General features: G+C 47.1%; 1 protein-coding gene across 1 annotated transcript in view; it reads left to right on the top strand.

Annotated features, from left to right (window-relative positions):
- Positions 1–21,840, top strand: part of METAP1 (methionyl aminopeptidase 1) — a 673,612-nt gene that overhangs the window by 649,396 nt on the left and 2,376 nt on the right. The gene's annotated exons all lie outside the window — the stretch shown is intronic.

Below are 21,840 nucleotides of genomic sequence, written 5' to 3'. Positions count from 1 at the left end.
ATAGGAATACGACGGAAGCCCTGAATCAAGAAATCTTAGAAGAGGAAGTGAGAAGGGTGATTAGGGCCCTCCCGGTGCATAAGGCTCCCGGCCCGGACGGCTATACCGCTGCATTTTATAAGTTGTTTACTACGCAGTTAGCCCCGCAGTTAACCTCCCTGTTTAACTCTTTTAGGCAAACGGGTAGGATTTCCCCTTCTATGGAGGAGTCGAGGGTCACCCTCATCCTCAAACCCAATAAAAACCCAGAGGACAGATCCTCATATCGCCCGATAGCCTTGATTAACACCAACGCGAAGATATACACCAAGATCTTGGCGAGCCGTCTAGAGTCCATCCTCCTGAGTTTGATCCACCCCGACCAGGCCGGGTTTATTAGAGGTAGACAAACGGCGGACAACATCAGGCGTGTGGCCCACATAGTAGGAAAGGCCCAAACGACTAATACTCCCGCGGTCTTGGTGGCACTGGATGCGGAAAAAGGCTTTTGACTTGAGTTCTGTTTTGAGTAATGGAGACAATGGGCTTTGGGGGGGACTTTATGAGGATGGTCCGAGCTAACTACCAGGACCCTAGTATCAGAGAGATGGTTAATGGTAAGGCCTCTAGGCGAATACGTTTGCGGCGAGGTACTAAGAAAGGCTATCCACTCTCCCCAATACTCTATACGATTTATCTAGAACCTCTCCTCCAGGCAATCAGGGAGAGTAGGGAGATTCAGGGCATTTCTTTCGGAGGGGAACAGCAGAAAGTTGCAGCTTTCGCAGACGACATGTTATTGATTTTGACCGCACCGAAAGACTTGCTGCAAGCGAGTGTGACCTTATTGGAGGCCTTTGGGGAGGCATCTGGTTTAAAGATTAACACCAAGTCAGAAGTGCTGAACCTGACGTTAAAGGCAGAGGAACGTGAAGGGCTAAAGGAGGGTCTGCAGTTTATTAGGAGCAAGGGAGGGGATCAGATACCTGGGGGTGAAAATCACAGCAACTTTAACAGGGTGATATGCGGCTAACTTCCCCCTGCTCCTCAAAGCGGTTAAAAAGGACTTCCAGAAGTGGAGGGAGCACTGAGTGTCCTGGATGGGGTGGATAGCCAGGGTGAAGATGGTCACGTTGCCAAGGCTGATTTCTTTTCCAGGCTATCCTGCTGCCTATCCCCTCAATTTTCTTTAAAGAGTTGGGCTCGCTCACCAAAGGGTTCATCTGGGAAGGGAAAAGGGCCAGAGTGGCCTTTAGGCTTCTGACGACGGCCAAGGGTGAGGGAGGGCTGGCACTGCCGAACTTTCGCCGATATTACGAGGCTGCGCAGCTTCGTGTCATCAGGGAATGGCTGATGGGTGATGAGGGGTCTCCAGACCACCTGTGGGTGAGGATGGACAGGGCGGTAGCACACCGTAACCTAGCAGAAATTCTATGGCTTCCTAAGCAATATAGACCCCGGCACTTCTATGAGAGCGCTACTACTAAGCTTATGGCGGATACCTGGGATAAACTGGTGGGCACCGGAGGCATAACTACCTTCCCGTCCCCCTTTACTCCCATCTTTGGTAATGGAGACTTCTCCCCCGAAATGGAGAAAGGGGCTTTTGTTCAGTGGCAGGAAGGTGGGTGCGGGAAACTGGCAGATATGTTCCGGGAGGGGGAAGTGCTCTCATTTCAGGATTGTAAGAGGGAATTTGCAATCCATGAAAGCGAGAGATTGCAGTATGCACACATTCGACATTGGGTTATGCAACCAGGAGTTAAAATGGCGGCCAGCAGAGACCCAACGCCATTTGAGAAGCTTCTCCTCACTAACGACGGTTCGAAAGGCTTAATTTCTAACATTTACAAGACTTTGAGCAGGGCTAATGCGGGTACCCAGTGACCCTATATGCGGGAATGGGAACAGATATTGGGGGGGGGGGGGATATCGGTAGACCAGAATGGGAATGTCTATGGCGAAAAATACCTAAATTGGCTAAGGCATCTCAACTGCAGGAAACTTGGTACCAGATACTGTATGGGTGGCATTACACCCCCGCTAGGCTCCATAGGATGTATCCAGAGATTTCGGAGAAGTGTTGGAGGGGCTGTGGCCTGGTAGGCACAGCAGAGCATATTTGGTGGTCATGCCCAAAGATCGCACCATTTTGGGGGGAGATAAGGGAAGCACAAGACCTGGCCTTTGGCCTGGGAGACGTCCGAACGCTGTTGCACATTCTTTTGGGTTTTCGGGCAAATGAGGCGGCGGGCAAACCTAGAGGGAGGGAGGGAGAAAGCAAGGGCGATATTAACGTTGGCTGCTATGATGCTAATAGCTTGAAGGTGGAAGATCGCTGAGGTCCCTGTCTGCCAGGACTGGCTCCGGAAGATGTGAGAAATAGTGGCTCTGGAATGGGTGACCTATACCATGCAAAACAAACTACAGAGCTTTGCGGCGGACTGGGGCGAAATGTGGACTTCCTTAAAGATGATTTTAGGGTGATATGGTGCCCGCAGTGCCTGAGAGTGTTGGACCTTCAATGTTCGCATTACGCTTACGCGTGGGAATGGTGAACTGAACTGGAAAGTGGTAGCTCGTTGTCTGAGGGGAAGGAGGGAGGAGGGAGGGGGTGGGAGTGAGGGGTATGGGTTCTTATGTTTTGTTCCATTTTTAGTAAAAGTCAATAAATAGTTTTCAAAAAAAAAAAAGCAGCAACATTCATCCCAAGTTGGGATTCAATTAAAGTGAACAATAAAGCAGGTGAGTAATTCATTCATAAGTTACACATTTTCCAGCACCAAGGGTGATGTCATTGGAGGTCAGTATAACACTTATTTTGTATCACCTTTGCAGTATTGAGTTAAGGAGGGACAGTTTAGGGTTAGATCAGAACATACTGGTATTCTACAAAAACAGTTAGATTCTCCCAAAGTGATGCAGTGAGTCTTTTATCCTAGCATTAATAGGCTTCAGCAATTAAAACCTGCAAGGGAACAAGCACTGCCAAAGCCATTCAGTTCAGAAGGGGGCCTTAAGGGAGCCAGGACAGCCAAAGTCAATGGGCAAAGTTCTAATGCTCTTCTTAGAAAATGTTCTTAAATCGTCAGTTGTTCAAAAAGAAATCACAGCAGCGCAAGAGGAGTCACCTTGAAGAAGCACAAGCTGAAAGGCCCAGTGCAAGTAAGTTAAGGTCAACTCAGAGTAGGGTTAAATGGCACTCCCCAAGGTAGGAAGCACCCCAAATGGCAGAAGGATAATGTACCCCTACCCCCACAGTACCTGTGAACTGAAGAATCTGTTCCAGCTGGATGCCTTCTGGTTGCAGTGCAGCAGACCCTTATTCCTTGTTCGTGGTGATGAAAGGGAGGACGTCTGGCGGGCTCCTGCAGCAGCACTCGAGAGAGGGACTTGGACAGCAATGGATTCAGGAGCTCTTTGTGGTTTGGCACCTTTTTCTCAGCGCCAAAGGAGAACTAGCAGCTCTGGTGAGCTGACTCTGGGTACAAATTTCCTGCTTCTGTAGGGTCCTCTGGATACCCACTAAGTTTTGTCTGGATTCGCACTTCGGAACACAATGCACTCAAAGATGGTTGAGGTACCCCAGGTATTGGGATTCTGCAGCCTTGGAAAGTCGCAGTAAGTCGGGGGTTGCGCCAAAATAGCTTGTCTTGAGGCTAGTTGGTCCCACCAGCCTAAGAGAGGAAGTTGTCCTGTACGGGTCTTCCCAGTCGATTCAAAAACTGGGTTAGCACAGCTGCAGGGCTTCACCAAGCACAAGATGGTGCTGCTGACGTAGTCTTCTTCAGCTGTTGTCCTTCAGTGCCTCTAGTCGCATAAAAAGTGAGATTTTTGGAAGTTCCCATTCATTCACAGCCCTAGGCTGTTCACACAGCAGGGTGGCTGTCCTGCAGGCCAGCCAGCCGGCCAATTGGTACTTATTTCACTCAGGCAAACCTAGAGACAAAGGACGGGAAGTTTCGGGACCCTCTCTCACTTCCTGCCTTTCCAGGCACAGTGCAGCCTGGGCGGCTTCAGGGCTGAAACCCACCAAAGGCAAAACAAACAAAGAACTCGAACCCGATTCAAACATAGTAAAAGCCCAGAAGAAACTGACAAGAAATGGCGAAGAAATTAAATGGGGGGAGGGCATTTGGTGCAAACGGTTACCCCTGGGCACTGTACTACAGCTGAGGTATCGGCCTGCAGATACTTGTTACCGGGTAGTAAATAAAAAAATAACTGCTACTAGCCATTCAAGTGAATTAGTGTAACAGAATGTTACCGAGAAATGGGTTGAAGGAGTTACTATGTAATCCCCCAGGCACTCCACATAGAGTAGTGTGTGCTGGACCCATAAATTAAAGGTAAGTAAGACAGGGGTCATCTTACTATTGGTGGGAACAGTAGCTCGCCCAAGAAAATGTAGTTGCGCATTAAGAGAAGTCCAGAGGACTTCAGTGGCACTGCACAAAATGTGTGGTGTGTTACAATGCAAAAAGCAGACACCTATGGAATTTACCAGACTCCATAAAACAGTGAGAAAAATAAATTCTCCCTAACAAGATGGGCTTATCATATGATATTCTCTGCTTACAAGAAACCTGGATCCGGGAAAAAAAATATATCGAGGGCTATAACATCTTTTGAAACCCTGCGCCAAAAGGCGGGACAGGCTGACCACATTCCGGCCTTATGACCTTGGTGAACTCTGGGCAAGGACTAACCTCATTGGAGGAGAAGAATCCCCATCCATTTATCCAAATGCTAATTTTGAACTAGCAAAAGCCCCATTCTGAATTTAAGAAAACACTTATAGTATTTAATCTATATTGGAATCCGACTACAATTGGAGATGCAAGCTTCTTCAATACTTTAACAGAATTGATCGATGCTGCATACAGTCAATCCTCACATGATTTGTGGAGATCTCAACATCAAGTGCTTGGATTCCGAGGGTAAGATGATTGGGAATGCTGAATTAAAGAATAGTGCTGCATTATGGACCTGAGAATTAAGACCGCAAGACTTAATGTTGAATGGACTCATCAAGGGAGACTTGCGTGCCTGGCAAACCTAATTGGACTCGCAATGATCAAAAAGCACATCTCGATTTTGTGTCGAGAAATACAAAGAGATTTGATTGGCATCTTAGTAATTACTCCAACTGATAGTAGTGATCATCCTCTTCTAACAATAACATGGAAAAGTCCTCAAGTGCGTATGGCGATGCGTCCCTATGCAAGTCTCTTATAGTGGAAACCTACTGAGAATCAACCCCTCAGATGTATGTTCCATCATTGAGTAATATTGTATGAAAGGGGGCCTGGAAAACAGGGAGTTGAGTACTTTGGCATTCTACTACCCTTCTCAGAAAAGCGGAAGATGGACTCAAGTCGCCTTTTGAAGAATACACGCATATAGCAAGGACTTGATTCAAATCCGAAAAATCTATCGAGCAGATATGAGAAAACTTAAGTTCCAGGGAGAGATTTAGGAAACGGCAATACAAGAGCTGGGTGATTTCTTCTAAAACCCTTACGTCACAGTATGATTCCGAACAAATGCTGAAAACCATTTTCTCGAAGACCCAAAATCTATGGGCCATGCTGAATAACAATACAACCTTTCAATTTACATCTCTCCCTAATGTACCAGAAAAGCTATGGAAATCTATTTCACAGCGTTGTGCACATCTCCAACCATTGGACACTATGTGGACTCAAATGTTTCAAGTGGTCCTTGGTCATTTGGATTAGAAAGCGATGACCTTGTAATGTTGCTAAAAAACCTTAGTTCTTCACATGCCCCGTGTCCTGATGGCCGTGCCAATGCAATTTTGAAACTGAACCCTGGGGCATGGGCTGATTTTTCTATGCTGCTATTTATCGAGATCTCAGTGGCCAGAAAAGTGCCAGTTTCCTGTAACATCCCCATATTCGAATAAGGAAATGGAGAAGAGCCGCGCAACTATTGCCCGATAGCCCTGCTCGACATTTTGGGAAAATGTTTTGTTGCAGTGCTGTCACCTTAGATCTTGGGCAAACCAATTAGGCAGACTGGATCCCAGACAGTCTGGCTTTGTAAGAGTCGTGGGTACAAACCTTAATCTATTCCTGCTGAACCTGAAAGCCATCAAGTCAAGAACATAAATTATATGTGGCCTTCATCGACCTCGAACAAGCTTTCAACATTGTCAGCCAGGAAAGATTATGGGATAAGTTTAATTTATGGGGATGCCCTAGAGACTTGCTAGAAGTAATAAATGCGCTTTACACATCAGCCTCCATCCAAGCGAGACTAACAAAAGAGGGTGTGTTTTATGGAAAAATTAACACCTTCAGGGGGGCTAAAACCAGGATGCTCACTGGCTTCTGCACTATTTAACATCCATCTGTACGACATGGGTGTGAGCCAAAAAGCTGTCAGCCTTCCCGCCAAAAATAAATGCTGCTGCGATTCCATGGGTCATATATGCAGATGACTTGGTGATCCTGGATCCGAAAGCAGTTGGCTTGCAGCGAAGAATTCACATTATGGAGTCTTACTTTGGAGAGAATGGCTTGCGAATCAATGTGAAAAAAATGAAAATAATGGTGTTGACTAGTTTCTACCTCCCCAAAAGTACACCAATAACTTTAGTGAGATATGAATTGGGCCTGCAATCTTTACAGTCCATCGTATTGTGGAACTCATTGGCATTGTATCGCAAGTGTATTGTGTAATTACCTGCCGCCGTTTGAAATCTTGTAAACTAATCCACAGAATACAAGTGACTGGCTTCTCGACAAGTGGAAAAAGAAATGTCGAAACTGGTTGCATTCCCTGGACTTGCATGATGAACATCTAATAACAAACCTGGTGAAGGTAAAACACACTATTCGTAGACAAGATTGTATAGAAAGAAAGAAGATCTACCTATAAACTATCGTTATCCTTGGAGCCTGAAAGAAGATAGATTGGCCAACTTCCCTTGTATCTGTCCAAATTTCCGTATGTAGAGCTGATTGCTCTTGAATTTATTACCAACAATAGAGATACTAAGCACGCAAGGACAAATTCCCAAGTCTGAGGCACATTGCAGATTCTGCCAAAAGCAGAAGATAATAGAATCTGTAAAACATCTGCTACTTGAGTGCAAGGCCCTAACACTGAAGAGGACACGTTTTTTGGCAGACAGTTGTAAAAATGTAGAATCCTTATAGGTGGAGTGGTGGACAACATTTTTAATTGGAGAAAATGATTCTATGATTCTATGATTGTTGTGAGGACGAAATTCATGAGACCTTTTTCATTGTGTAAATGATAGATCCTTAAGGACGTTTCACTTGAACTAAGATGGATTCATGTGATACATACATTTAAGTTGATGTGTAAGAAACTAAGACTATGAAAAGTTTGCAATAAAATAAATCATTAAAAAAAAGTATATGGCTGTACCACCCGAGTACATTTGGTGTCGTAGACTGAGCAGTCCGGCTTATCTTGGGAGGGCGAGAGCATATGGTACAAAGAAACAAACACAATCATTAAAACAACTCTACCTATGGTATGCAAACCAAAGGTATAACCTTCTTTAAAGAAACAAGTCAAGGTGAGTCAAACATAAGGTTATACATTCAGGATAGTAATCTACTTTCCATGTTAGATATACATTTAGAATACAATCAGTATTTCAAGGGTAGTTGACCCTGTCAGTCATGCAGTGACACTCTATTAAATCACATAATAAACCAACCGTGTTCTAAGTATACACCTTTAAACATTACTTTTTAGAACTCAATTAAGAGCTAGTAAATAAACTCCTACATTCATGAGGGGCCTCAAGCATCTCAATGATGAGTATGAACACTCAATAACTATTTTAGAATGCACCAAGCAGGGAAAGCAAAACCCAATTACACTTTAAGAAAGACACAATGTATTTCAGGTTAAGTAATTGAGCTATTGGCACAGAACTATATTTTATCTAGTAGCTAGTTATATCCAGTATACTTTGAAGAAGTGTGTGTAATACAGTTTCTAAGTTAAGTAAGGACTTTATTAAACTATTTTAGAATAGCACCAAAGCAATTCAGGGAGGCACAACCCAGGGTTACAGGTTTAGAAGAGCAGCAGCTAATTAAGGTGAGTAGGGCCTATATAAATTTTTTAAAGGAGCCTCTAGCTACTGTAAGGTATGTATAAATCCTAAGGCTGTTTTAGGTCTTTATGAAGCAGACCAGGGAAAGCTTTAAAAGTCTGATCCCTAACTCTATGCAAAGCAGCAGAACAGCAAAGGTTCCTGTGGTTACTTTTAGTCTCTAGATAAGAATACTAGAAGAAGTAACACAACAATGGAGATCCTGTTAAAGGACTCACTAAAGGGACACAAGTCTGCAGTTTGGGTATGAAGTAGAAGTGTACACTCTGTACACATCTTCACGCACTACAACACTTTGGAGCGACAACTTGATTAAGGGTAAGCAATATCTTTTCACCCCACAGTGTCTTAGGTTAAAATAAATGTTTGTGGCTGGATTCTCCTCTCTGCAGCAATGACAGACCTAGTATCACGATTCCTTGGTCTGGTGATGAAAGGAAGGGCTCTGAATGAGATGTCTCAGCAGCAGTCTCGAAAGAGGACACTTGGCATGGATTTCATAATTTTCTCTAGTCAGTCTGTGGTTTTGGCCCCTTTTTCTCAGCCCCAACAGAGGACGGTATTCACCTAGTCGATCTTAGATTCATGGAGTCCTGCACTCTGGTGAGGGGACTTGGATGAGTCGGATTGTGTCTTTGGAGGGTCACCTGTAGCCCAGGAAAGACTTGGACGGATTCGGCCTCGGCAAGACGTTGCACTTCGATTGGGTTGGCGGCCTCCTGGTATTTGCAGTCTACAGCTCTGGAAAGACACAGCTCCTTGGGAGATGGCTCAGATTGTAGTTCGTCTCGACGCTGGTTAGTCCCACCAGCCTAAGCTAAGGAGTACTCTTCGGAGCCCCTGTCGCGTAGAAAACGGGGTCAGGACAGCCACTTCAGTGATGCAAAGGGTCTGCAGGCGTCTCTGGTTGTCTTCTTCGGTTACTTCAAGTACCAGTGGTCGACTTGCCTTTCACCTCAGAAACCTCACCTTTTGTTCACTTTCAGCACACACTCCTTTGCAATCTCTCTCACAGCAGTTTGCAGAAAGGGGTGGGTGGCTGTCCAATCAAGAAGAGCGGTGTAGATGGAAGCCATTGAGAGAGGAATGACCAGCCCAGGTTGGAAATTGGTTTCCATGCAGCCAGCTGAAAGCGAGGGCTTGCTGGTGGAGTAATCTCACACTGACTGGGTCCCTGCTAATTCTCTGCTAACACATGTATAGTCTGAAGAGACGCACAGAGATGTAGAGTGAAAGCTGCCCATGCGTATACTGAGAAGCTGCACACCATTTTTCTGAGAAGAGTGGATATTATATTCCTTATTATATTCCTTATCCAACCTATAAGTCAGCTGTTCTCTGTTCTTACTTACATCTAAATGATCTGCATGCATCCAATGCATTCACAACCCTACACTTGTATAGGGGGCGCTAATTGAAAGGAATAGATGTTTCTAAATGTTATTTGCTAAAGTAACTTTTCTCTGATACCTTACTTGTCTTGATACTGGAGAAAATAGTGTTTTGATAAGCAGCAATGGTCTCTTTAAATGAATACCTGGATAGAAGCAATTGTAGAAGGAGAGCATAGTCGTTTTTAGAGTGTTTTATATATGTTTGGTCATGGGAATGAATCCTTGTGTGGTAGCCAGTAGTGAGACTTGTGTAGGCAGGGAAAGAATGTTTTCTTTAGACATGGTTCATAGATCTATAACATTCTAGTGATTTCCCTAGTAAAGATGGGAACCACTTTAGTTGAAGGCGAGTCATTTTAAATCATTTTAGAGTTTTAAGAAACACTGAGTTTTTCTTACCCAGAATTGTGGTCTGAGGCTGTATATCAGGGAAATTAAATGAATCATGTTACCTTAGACGAATACACAAGCCTGCTTACCACAGCTCATAATCTTTCCGGCATCTTCCTCAACTCTGTTGTGCAGTAACATTGTACATCCATGCATGACACTTTTTTAATGTTACCTTGCATTAAAAACTTGAATTATACGGGATAGAGATATACGATCTGGTTTTGATAGATTATCTCCCGTTTCTTGGAGCCTTGATGTGGAGAAGGATTCCCCACCTCCAACCTTTCAATTATTCGGTATGAATTGGGCATTCTCACTTAAGGCAAGAGCTTTGTGGCTTTATTTATCCCTCTATGATAAAATGCTATTACCAATACCTAATTCACTGTGGTGCGATTTTGCAGAAGCATGTGATTTGGGGGGAGGGGGGTCTTCGAGCTGTGTGCGAAATGAAAAGTCTTTCCATTATGTTGATGGAGACGAACTGTACTGAGTCCGGTCTGGTTCGCAATCCCGACAAAGTAAAAAAGGTATTTGCTTTGGATTGGGCCACCACTGTATCAGAATTACATGCTTACTCATCGCTTAGCCATCTAAAATCCGATCATAAAAAGCAAGGAACCATGGCGCCATATTTATCGATTTTATACTAGTAAATCTATGCAGTCCACCTTCATGATATTTCAGTTAAATCTGTTGCATACAAAGGAAACCCTGTTGAGATGGGACCTGGTAGTAGAGCACGCTGTTACTTGCAGATACTATAAACAGGAAACAAACAGCCAGACATCTTGTTATCATGTACAGCCTTTGAACAGATAAGGTCAAGAGCATTTTAGAAGTTTACCAAGGATCATTTTCTATCGAGTGATCAGATGTGGAATTGTCTGATGGGCTCTACTACACCAATTGTAAACGCGGTCTCTGAATAATTTGATTTAACTTTTGAATGAGAATGAATTTTAAAATTAATTTACTTTATGGTGTCAATGTCTGGATTAGTACAGTTGGTTTTATTTTTTTATTTTTTGTTTGGAAAAATGTGTATTGTTTTGAATTATGTTTCTTTGAAAATATGTATGTTAAAGGTTGAATTAAAATGTAACCAATAAAACAAACAGCATTTTTAAACTTTAATTATAAACTTAAATCAATGAATTAAAGTTGCAGCCTGAGATTCAGCTCTTCCTAACTTTCTGTACTCTTAACGTCCAGTCTCCTTTCCTCCATACTGCATGGGCGTTCCTTCCCAGGGACGGGAGACAGAACTTTTTTCACCAGAAAAACCTTCTTCCCCTTTAAAATTAGAGGCACGTCGGGGTCCAGCTCTGGCAGCATGTGCTACCCTGACTGCCCACCGGTGCCACTCCTCCGTCCCCTTTTTCTGTGTCGACGGGAACGGGCCGATTTCACCAGTGCTCCTGGGTTTGGCCCTGCCATGTAATTCCACACGCTCTACCCCTGATTCTTCTATCTTTTTGTCTTCATTTGTCATTCAGTTACTTGGTCCTCCGGCGTCACGCTCCTCCCAGGCGCATGTCGACTTCAGCGGGCTTCTTTCCTACTCTGACCCCCATGCTCTTTGCCTGACCACGGCTGGGGTGGTTGTACTGCATATGACGCACTGACTCCACGCGCACTAAAGAACAGGCTAGCTAGGTGGAGGGAGCTCTTCAAAGGGTCGCCTCAAGAGGCCTTGAAGAAATGTGTCCGACATCGAGGCCCAAAAGAAAACTGCTGTTTTCCATTGCACGCCGTAGGGGTAACTTCCTGAGGAAACGCCCAAGCGGGAGGAACCTCTCGGGTTCTTGTACCAGCACGTGCACCAAAGCTAGTCCAGCTACTGGCCGAGGGGTCATCGGATCCTTCCGGAATCAGTGCTCGGGGACCGCAAGGTTCTTTTACCGGGTGTACACCAGAGGGGCAACGCCCTAGTACCGGCTCAATGTCCGAGGTGGTGCCTACATGCAGCACTACTGGCGACAATGCCGATGGCAATATGCCTTCCAGGCCTAGACTTGAGGTGCTGGATAGGCCTCATTCTCCAACAACCAAGAGTCTTGAATAGGCTGGGCACAGGGAGCCATGCACCACGACTTTTGCACGTAGCTCGACAAAATGGGCACTGTTCCAGACAACATGGCCGCTTATCCGATGCCACTCCTAGGAACAGAACTGGTGGGTGACCGAGTTTCAAGGTGGGACTGGTGTCAACCAGGTACATGGCCTACAGTCTATCCATCAGCAGCGCAGGGCAAGATCCCCCAGCAACCTAGACAGAGTGCGCTCCGGCCCCAGCAGCCCCCAGCCACTCTGTCAATATGCCCTGCCTCCTCTTCTGCCTCTGAAGACAGGTTCTTCGAAAGGTTCCTGACGCTGAGGAGAACCCCCCAGATGGGGGCCATCCTACGGGATGCTGTCAAGGAATTGATCTCTCCGGTCACTCCACCGGTGCCCATAGTTATTCCTCCCATGTCTCTAGCGCCGCAGGCGCCAGCGCAGCCCCTGCTGCCCCTGCCGACTCCTTCGGTTCCGATTCCCATGCCTCCCACAGCACAGGTGGTCCCGCAGCAGCCTCCGGCTCTGGTCTCCACACTGCAGCCCACGGCGCCCAGCACCCCGCCACCTGCTCCGGACCAGCCAGACACACTGGCGGTCACGGACGAGGACCCCGACACGCCGTCGTCGGCAAAGGCCTTCCACGACAGGCTTACAGGTTAAGCAGAATATTTGGGCCTTCCTCAACCCGAGGTAGAGCAGCCCGAGGAGGGGGTCTTGGCAGAAGTCCTCACCCTAAGACCCCCTACCAAGACTGGTATCCCGATGTAAAAGGACATCATGGCACTGTCGAAAAAGGGGTGGCTCAAGCCACACTCGGCCCAACCTGTCAATCGGCGCCTAATTGGCAAGTATAAACAGATAGAGGGGGATACACTTTTGTTGTCGGCGCACTCTCAACCACACTCTTCGGTGATCGCTGCGGTGTCACTCTACACTAAGCCTCAGTCGTCCTCGGCCACCTTGTCCTCAGGGCTGCTAAGCAAGGAGAAGATCTTGGAGGCGTATGGAAAGAAGCTGTACTGCAAGGCCTCCCTGCACCTGCGTCAGGCCAACGCGGATACCATGCTAGCAGCCGCTAACCAGAAGCTTTGGCGGGAAATAGCGGCCATCCCCCTGGAACTTCCGGGGCAGAGCCAGGCACGCTTCAGGGCGGATCTAGCAGAAGCCAGGCTGGTAGTGCAGGACATCATGGAGTCCACTGTGGCCCACATCGATACCTCTTTCCAGGCCATCTGCATCGCCACGGACATGAGAAGGATGGCCTGGCTTCGGGAAACTAAGTTTAACCCTGACGTCCAGGATCGCATGTTGTACCTCCCGTTCGAGGGGAGTGACCACTTTCACTCTACCACAGACTATGAATTAGTCAAAAGAACAGCCTGCAGACTGCAAAATCTTGATCTATCCTGACGAAGGCCACGCATCGGTGCTCTGACAAGGGGGGTGGGAGGGTTTGGCGGGTTACGGGGATTCCAGGAACAGAGGTCTAGACAACCTGACCGCTCGCCGAGTCAGCACCAGCAACAAAAGGGGGGGGGGAGCAAGGGCTTCTTCCAGTCTCCCCCCCCCAAAAACCCCTCCTCAGCGGCAGCCTCAGAATGAAAAAAGGCATGACGCGTCCCTTCAGGTCCACGTGTCTGCAGTGGGTGGCAAGCTAGCCTCTCACGTGTATTTCTAGTGGCAAAAACTCGCTGACCCCTGGATCCTATCCGTAGTATCCACTGAGTACCGCCTACCGATACCTCCCTCTCCACTCCCACTTATTGGGACAGCAACTCTGCTGGCAGAGATCCGGTCGCTCGTCGAGAGCTAGTACCAGCCTCCCAGAGAGGGTTAGTCTTCTGTTCCAGATTTTCGCCGTACAAAAGAAGAACCAGGCTGGCCTGAGAGTTGTATTGGACCTATCCACTCTGAACCTCTCCCTCCCTCTTCAGAAATTCAAGATGGTTACGCCAGCACTCATGAGACATTAGACAGGGGAGACTGGATGTGTTCACTGGATCTGAAGGACGCTTACTTACATGTCCCGATTTGGCAGCCACATCGCTCCTTCCTACGCTTCAGGATCATGGGCTGTCATTTCCAGTACAAGGTGCTACCCTTTGACCTCAACTCAGCCCCCAAGGTATTCACCAGACTCATGAATGCAGTAGCGGCCCTCCTCAGGGCCATCATGTCTACCCGTACCTGGACGACTGGCTTGTCAGGGTGAGATCCCTGGAGGGAGTTACCCACACTTCCTCCCCGCTTATGAACACGCTCCATGACCTGGGGTTTATGATCAACCTCAAGAAGTCTCAACTGCAGCCCACGCAGAGCCTCACCTTCCTGGGCCTCATTTGGGACACGTGCTCGGAGAAGGTATTTCCCTCGGAGGACAAGATTACGCCAATCAAGAGGGCCACGGCGCACTTCCTTACCAGGGCAGTGACCTCGGCTTAGTACCAACACTTACTGGGTATCATGGCAGTGGTCCTTCTGGCCGTGCCCCGCACGTGACGCGGGATGAGATTACAGCTGCACATCGCAGCCTTATGGAATCAGGAGAGGGGCTCCCAAGCGGAGCTGGTCAGCATACCGCCTTCTCTCCACTTGGACCTCATGTGGTGGTCCAAGGACTGCAACCTGCTGATGGGAAAGCCCTTCCGGCAGCTGCCCTGCAGGTCACCATCTCTACGGACTCCTCCCTAGAGGGCTGGGGAGCCACTCTGGACAGCCGCAGCATCCAGAGTCTGGACCTGGCAGGAGCAGGAGTTGCATATCAACTGACTGGAGCTCAGGGCCACCTGGTTAGCCCTCAGAGCCTTCCTTCTGCTCATTAGGAGCAGGACCGTCCTCATCCAGACCGACCACTCGACCAGCATGTACTATGTCAACAAGCAGGGGGATACCAGGTCCCGTCCGCTGTGCAACCTAGCGGTCAGCATGTGCGAAGGGGCCCTGGAAAACATCTACCTCACGGCCGTCTACCTCCCAGGGGAGGCCAACTTGAAAGCGGACAGGCTCAGACAATTACGAGTGGCAATTGAACAGCCAGGCGCTGCAGGTGGTCTTCGACACAAGGGGCCATCCACGGGCGGATCACTTTGCCTCTTGGAAGAACAGGAAGTGCCATCAGTTTGCGTTGTGGCATAGACGGCCCCCGGTTCACTGGGCGACGTTTTGCAGATTCAATGGGAAGGCATGACAGCCTATACTTTTCCTCCCACACCCCTGATCCCCGGGGTACTCAAAGATAAAAGTAAGCTTTTCATCTCAGCATCAACCTGATGGCTCCTTGGTGGCCGGTGAGACTGTGGTTCTCCGAATTGCTCAGCCTCACAGATAGACCACCCATTCACCTTCTGCTGGGTCCAGCACACCACCTGTCCTAGCAGGGGGGCAGGGTTCTCCATCCCGCTCCCCAGAAGTTAGCCCTTGCAGCGTTGTTCCTGAGCAGATTGTTCCTGCGCAGATCACCCTCAAGCACCTGAGCCTATCACGGGCTAACCTGGAGATCACCAGGAGCAAGGCCACCAGGAGCCAATATAAGAGTAAATGTGGCAGGTTCTGTCACTAGGCGGACTCTAAGGCGATCAACTCTCCCCCACCCATCCCCCCCCCCCATGTGCACACTGGACGATGTGTTCTCCTTCTTGGCACACCTCACGCACTCAGGCGTACAGGTGGACACATGTCGCACCTATTTGGCAGCCATAGGGGCCTACAGAAATTTGGAGGAGGCCTTCTCTTCCAATCCGATCGTCGAGAAACATCTCCCGGGCTTGTCCAGACTTTACCCACCCATCAAGAAGCCACACCCTGTGTGGGACCTCAGTGTGGTGTTGGGCGTCTTGGCACACAAACCATTCGAACCAATGGCGTCCACTAACATCAAGCTGGTCACCCTTAAGACAGCTCTGCTAGTAGGACTCGCCTCCGCTTGCAGAGTCAGCAAGATCCAGGCTCTGGTGGCATCAGAACGCTATACCACTTTCCACAGGGATAAGGTGGTCCTGCGGACACACCTGGCATTCCTAACCAAGGTACCCTCCGCTTTCTATCTAAACAAGGAAATAGTCTTCCCTACATTCTTTGCTGACCCCAAGAACGAGGCTCAGACTCTTGCACTGTCTGGATGTCAGACGCGCTCTGAAATTCTATCTGGATAGGAGCAACGGCTTTAATGAGCTCTTTCCTTTGTTCATGTCCTCAATACTAGCGTGCATGGCTTGTAAAAAAACACGTTCATAGTCAGTAGCTGACAATATTTAGTTGCATTAGAAACGGCGACTTTCTCTGATGGCCTTCAGGCGGTTACTCTTTCCGGTGTGGTCCTTACAGAATGTTTGCGGTGATGTACACAGACTATCGATCCCCCTCTGGTGATTCATGTGGGTTGGTGACAATATACTCATTCAGTAAGTCATTCCACAGTTTTTCATATTGGGCAGCTTTCCCGTGGAGGGATGCCGAAATTCTCCCCATTACACAAATAATTGTGACGACCGCAATCCATTTTTTCTTGTTAGGAAGGATTTCAGCTCGCCACCTAATCACCAGACAGGCCCTCAACGTTAGGAGTGGGGTTACTATCCCAGTTAACCTCCTCCGTTCCCCTTAGCTCATGTATTTTAATGTGATTTTGTACACTGTTTCGTTTGGTTGTGGAGTCCGACAAACTCCATAGGCATCATCTTTTATATTGTCACACAGCACCTTCAGTGCAGTGGCAAATGGAAATCTTTCAGATTTCCCCAAGGTTCAACTACCTTCTCTTGGATAAACTACGGTTTCCAAGATCAGTAAAGTGAAATTGACTTTACTTACATTTGTAACTTTCTAGACTCGGCACACCCTATCTTACAATAGGGTGCTGGAGCGGTTACCTAGTATTCCCTTTGTCTAGCTTCCCATGTAACATTTTGTTGCCCTTTCCTCGATGAATGGATGGTGGCAGTGGCTTACTTTTTACTACCGTTGTCTTTACCGCGGGCTGCGTTCACAGCCACGGTAAAGCACCCATGGGTGCCATTTTTGTCAAAATGTCCCCATGTTCTTTTTTCGCCATTTATTTGTGGAAAGGTCCTTGAGATTTACTAGGCGTGCCAAACCAGATTTGGTCTCTTTGTTTTGTCTTTGGCGGGATTCACGAGTAAAGCCCGCCTCTGGCTCCAGGGTGTCTGGCGGGGGCAGGAAGCGAGGTAGGTGCCCGAAACTCCCTGTGCTTGGTCTCTTAGGAGATGGGGAATGCACTCTTAGGTGATTGGCCGGCTGGCTGTCCAGCAAGGACAGCCACCCTGCTGGGTGAGAATGAATGGGAGAAACCTGCATAAAAGGCAAGGCTTTCTGGCTTGGAAGGCAGAGTCGACCACTGGACGAAGGAATCGGAAGAATAACTTGGAAGAGACGCCTGCTGCAACTCCTGGACCGTTGGTTTGGCCGGTGAAGCCCGGCTGCTGTACTGAAGCTCTGAATTCATATTGACAGAGAAGCCCCTGCAAGGACGACTTCTCCCTTTGAGTTGGTGGGACCAATCGACTCCAAAGTAAGCCACCTGGACATCCTATCGAAGCTGGTTGCAATTTCCACTGCAGTTGCTCCTGGAACCGAATAGCCAGGTAGAGGAACACCACAACGTCTTTGTTGCTTTTAAACTGGCCAAGAGCTCCAGGAAGATCCTCTGGACTCCCAGGAAGCCGGACTGACCAAGTCTGAGCACCCTCAACTGAGTGCGGGACCCCAGATGCAACGAAAACCCATCTCGACAGCCAGGAACTGCGGTGGTGCTATTTGCAGTAGACGAGAGGATCTGAAACACCAGAGTGCCACTTGTTTGAAGATTGCCGGTGGCAGTCGGTGACTGGCCCATTGAAGTGCAGGAGTCCCCAGAAGTCCTCCCTCTTTTCCCCATGACTGAGGCCCAGGAACACCAGGATCTGCAGAGCTGCACAGGAACAGAAGCCATTTACTGCCCTTTTCTTCAACCTAAAGGTACTGTGCAGTCTAAGAGAACTTACCTCTTGTTGTGCCACCTTGCTTCATCTCAGTTGAGGCTTGTCTCGGTTGCTCTTGTAGATTTGCTTGCATTTTATACTACTCACAGGCCTAACCGCTTGTGACCCTTCATTTGATTCTACTTTTGCTACAAAGATTTCTAAAACATTGTGCAAGACTTTTACTTACCTGCAAGAAGTGCTCAGTTCACCTTGACTTTTGCTAACTTAACATTGGCTGGCCTGGCTCACTGAATGACTCTTCTCTCCTCTGCTTAGGTGTTTTGCCTTCCTTCCAGGAAAGGATTAACCGACTTTGCATTGAGGGGCTATTGAAAGTACTTATCTGGTTAAGAATAATTGTGTGAATACTTGTTTTATTCTGAACCCTCTTTTCTTTGACACTCCTCTCGAATATTCTAAATGCAACAGCGATATATTAATGTCACAGCACCCTAACTATTGAAGTCACCCGAGGGTGTAGGAAGTGTCTGTATGTCATCCCAAATGGGTATTTGCTGATTTAGAAAACGAAGAGTGTATTTTTTTAACTGTATTTGTGTGTTGCTTTACATTGCCCCCTTCTGAAGAAGGCTTACTCTAACTGGTAAATAAAAGAAATGTTTAATCAAGCAACCTTGTGTGTAAGAGTTTATTTGAAAACTTGTCACTGTGAATCTCTGTGTAACTCCCCTACAGCTCACAGTGGCCCCTCTTGAGATAAGCCTGGCTACTCGACCACACTACCAACCTGTGTAGTACAGACCTGTACCAAAGGTTGGGTTTCTATTACCAGGAGGTCAGGGTTGTTGTAGTGCACCGAAAGGGTACTGCATACAATCTTGCCTAACAGTCCCGCTTGGCACACCAATGAATGGCACACATTATCCTCATCTTGTTAGTCTGCTACATTGCCATCTTGGACTACTTAGAATTGGTAACCTTCTTTGGACCCTACTACTTTGTGCAATCCGATTGCACCCCGGCTACTGCAATATGGACCCCTGCAGCCTTTACTAGCACATGTCTTTCTCAGGTGGCACAAGAGTATTTGTTGTATAGGTCTCAGTCCTTATTGAGGTCCAAAGCAATGGTAGACTACTTGGACTGATTGGAGGTCTTATGCCACAGGCTCCTTCTGCTCCTGTGTCAATTATATTCTCAACCCCTCAGTTGACCCCTTCTTCAGCATCACTTTAAACTCCATTGGCTCCATCAGCACCTGAAGTTCTGCCTTCTCAGCCCATTCAGGTTCCTCACTTTCTTCCTGATGCTCCTCATAAGGTTCCGGATAACCCCACTACTCAGGATCCAGCATCTGACAATCTTCAATATTCAGACAAACTCTTCTAGAGAGACAGAGGATGATGTCCCTCATTCGATGAGTCGTTCTATGACGGTTGGCTTGGTGGAGTTCTTGGCGAGTCTGGGCTCCAGAGGAACTTCAGCAGGAGTCTGGTATTTTCTGGGGTCTTGTCTCTACGGGCTTATGAATCCAGCCTCTCACCCAAAAGGTTGTACTGGCATAGGCACCTAAGCTCTAGCACAAACCACGTGCCACAAAACCTACAAACTAAAGAATTGTTGCGTGTTATAGACCTCTGCTTGCAGAAAAAATGGACCTGCCATGCCACCTTCAGCCACAGGATCCAGTGGTCCGTCCTCCTTGGCCTCCCTGGTTACCAGAAATGATAAGCTTCTTGAGGCTCGTGGTTAAAAAGTCTGTGCTAATGTTGTGCTCCATCTTAGACAAGTCAACAGGATCTCTTTTGGTGACTGGTAATCTGGAATTATGGAGAGTTGGGGGACTTCCAGTCTTTTTTTCCTGGTGGAGAAACAGCAGGCATTGCTGAGGCCAAAGTCATAGCTGAAGATGTGTTAGAAGCTTCTGTTTATCACATCGATACAGCAAGCAGGGGCATGGCTCTGGGTGCTGACTGGCGTAGTTGCTTGGATGCACTCTACCAAGTTCAATCGAACATCCAGGCTGTGCGAAAGTACTTCATTGGCTCGCAGTGTATGAGCAAATGGGTTAGATTCTTGCTCTTCAAGCTCCTCACTCTTGTTCATTGAATAATGTACTTAATTTCGCATCTGGCAGTTTTTCCCATTTGTTGAATGCTGTTGCTCCTACTTGGCAGCTATCGGAGCATACCGCAACATGGGAGATTTGTTCTTTCCTTGAATTCAGTGGGTTGGAGGCATATAAAGGGACGGTTGAGGCTTAATTCTCTTGTTAAAACCTCACCCCATATGTGAACAGGTGATAGCAGAGGGGCAACGTGCTGGTGTTGGAAGCAAGACCACGCAGAGCAACAGAGGTTTGAATCCCAGATCTGTGCTTCGAAACCGAACTCTGGTATTAAGCGTGTCATAAAAAAAAGCTATAAAATAAATAATCTTTCGGCTCTTTATTCACAAGTGTTTCGCACAGATGGCTTATTCAGACTTGAAGCTAGTCTCCTGGAAGGAGAATTTTCTTGTAGCCCTTACTTCGGCTTAGAGAGTTTATGAAATATAGGTATTTATTCTGCTTCTGAATCTTTTATTTTTCTCAAAATTAAATTAGTCTGGAGGACCCATCCCGCTTTTTTTCCTGAGGTATTTTCTTCTGTTCACATTATTGAAGAGCTGGTCCTGCCAACCTTTTTTCCAAAATCCTCATTCACTCGACGGTGCCGTCCTACATTGTTTGGAAGTCCGGAGGGCCTTAAAAAATGTATATAGGGTAAGAGTGCAGGAAGTTTGATACTGTATGCATTACTCTTGAATCCAGGTACTCGAGCTGCCAAGGTGTCCAGCTGGTGACTCATCACAGGTATTAATCATTGCTATGCATTACAGAAATGGTCTCTGAACTGTCTGCATGCCCATTTTATCAGGTTTCCAGATATGGCTGTGGCTTTCCAGCGTAACCATTTGTGGGAAGTGATCAGTAAGGCGGAAATGTGGACAATGCCTTCAGCAAACACATTTGTGTAAACATCTGCTACACGTCTGACCCTAGGTTCAGACAAACTGTCTTCCAGAACCTTTTCTCAAATATATGAACTCTCACATTAAGAAAGTTACTTGTTGTAGAGATTACTGTACCCAGTGTTCATAGTCCCCTTTCTTCTATACGACCCCCTTGTCCCACACAAATCTTTAAACTAGTGGTAGCAAGCAAGTGAACAAAGGAATGGCTGTTGAACAGAATCTGTGAGCAGGTATGTCCTTCGTTCTTCAAATTTAAATGGGTGGTGATCTTTGCCAAGCAAATGAAAAGCTTTGGGCATGTCCTCATGGTACCGACAAACTGCCTCTTCCACTGCCAGACCCTTGCTGTCTATCAGTATGGTGAATACAGTGATTAACAGTTTTTTCATTAAAAATAAATGCAGCTCTAGCAATTTCTCCAGTCCTGTCCACTGCACAGACTGTTTCTCCAACCCAGTCTCTCCTGCTGTGCCATTGTCCATAATGATGCAAGGATTAGCATTGCTCCCCATTTATCTTTATTGCCTATCAACACCCAGAAATCCATATCTTAAGGTGCTTCCACTGGGGAAATCTGTGTGGCCACCCGCGTCCCGTTGCAGGGGTCCTTCGGCTGGCAGGGCATAGACTTAGTCTGGCCTTGTATTTATCACAAGAGGCTTCTGCGATGGTGGTTTTAATATGGGGGAGGTCATGAGGTAGGCCTCACAGGCAGATTGACTTTTTAATTTGGGTGGTGTTTTTTTCTTTCTGATGACGGCTCTAAACCGGCAGGCTTGGCAGTATATACTTCTCCTGACTTTTATGTTTAATGTTATTTGAGAACGATGAACACAATTGATGTTATCCTTCTACTGTTGTATAAAGTTCACTTTAACATTTGGAAATGTTAAATAAAGTTTGTTAAAAAGAAAAGGCTTCCACTAACCTCCGA

Source organism: Ambystoma mexicanum, chromosome 6q, assembly GCF_040938575.1.
Source record: "Ambystoma mexicanum isolate Mex_15411 chromosome 6q, UKY_AmexF1_1, whole genome shotgun sequence".
NCBI lineage: Eukaryota > Metazoa > Chordata > Amphibia > Caudata > Ambystomatidae > Ambystoma > Ambystoma mexicanum.
The sequence above is the reverse complement of the archived record's forward strand: the minus strand, read 5'-3'. Positions and strand labels throughout refer to the sequence as shown.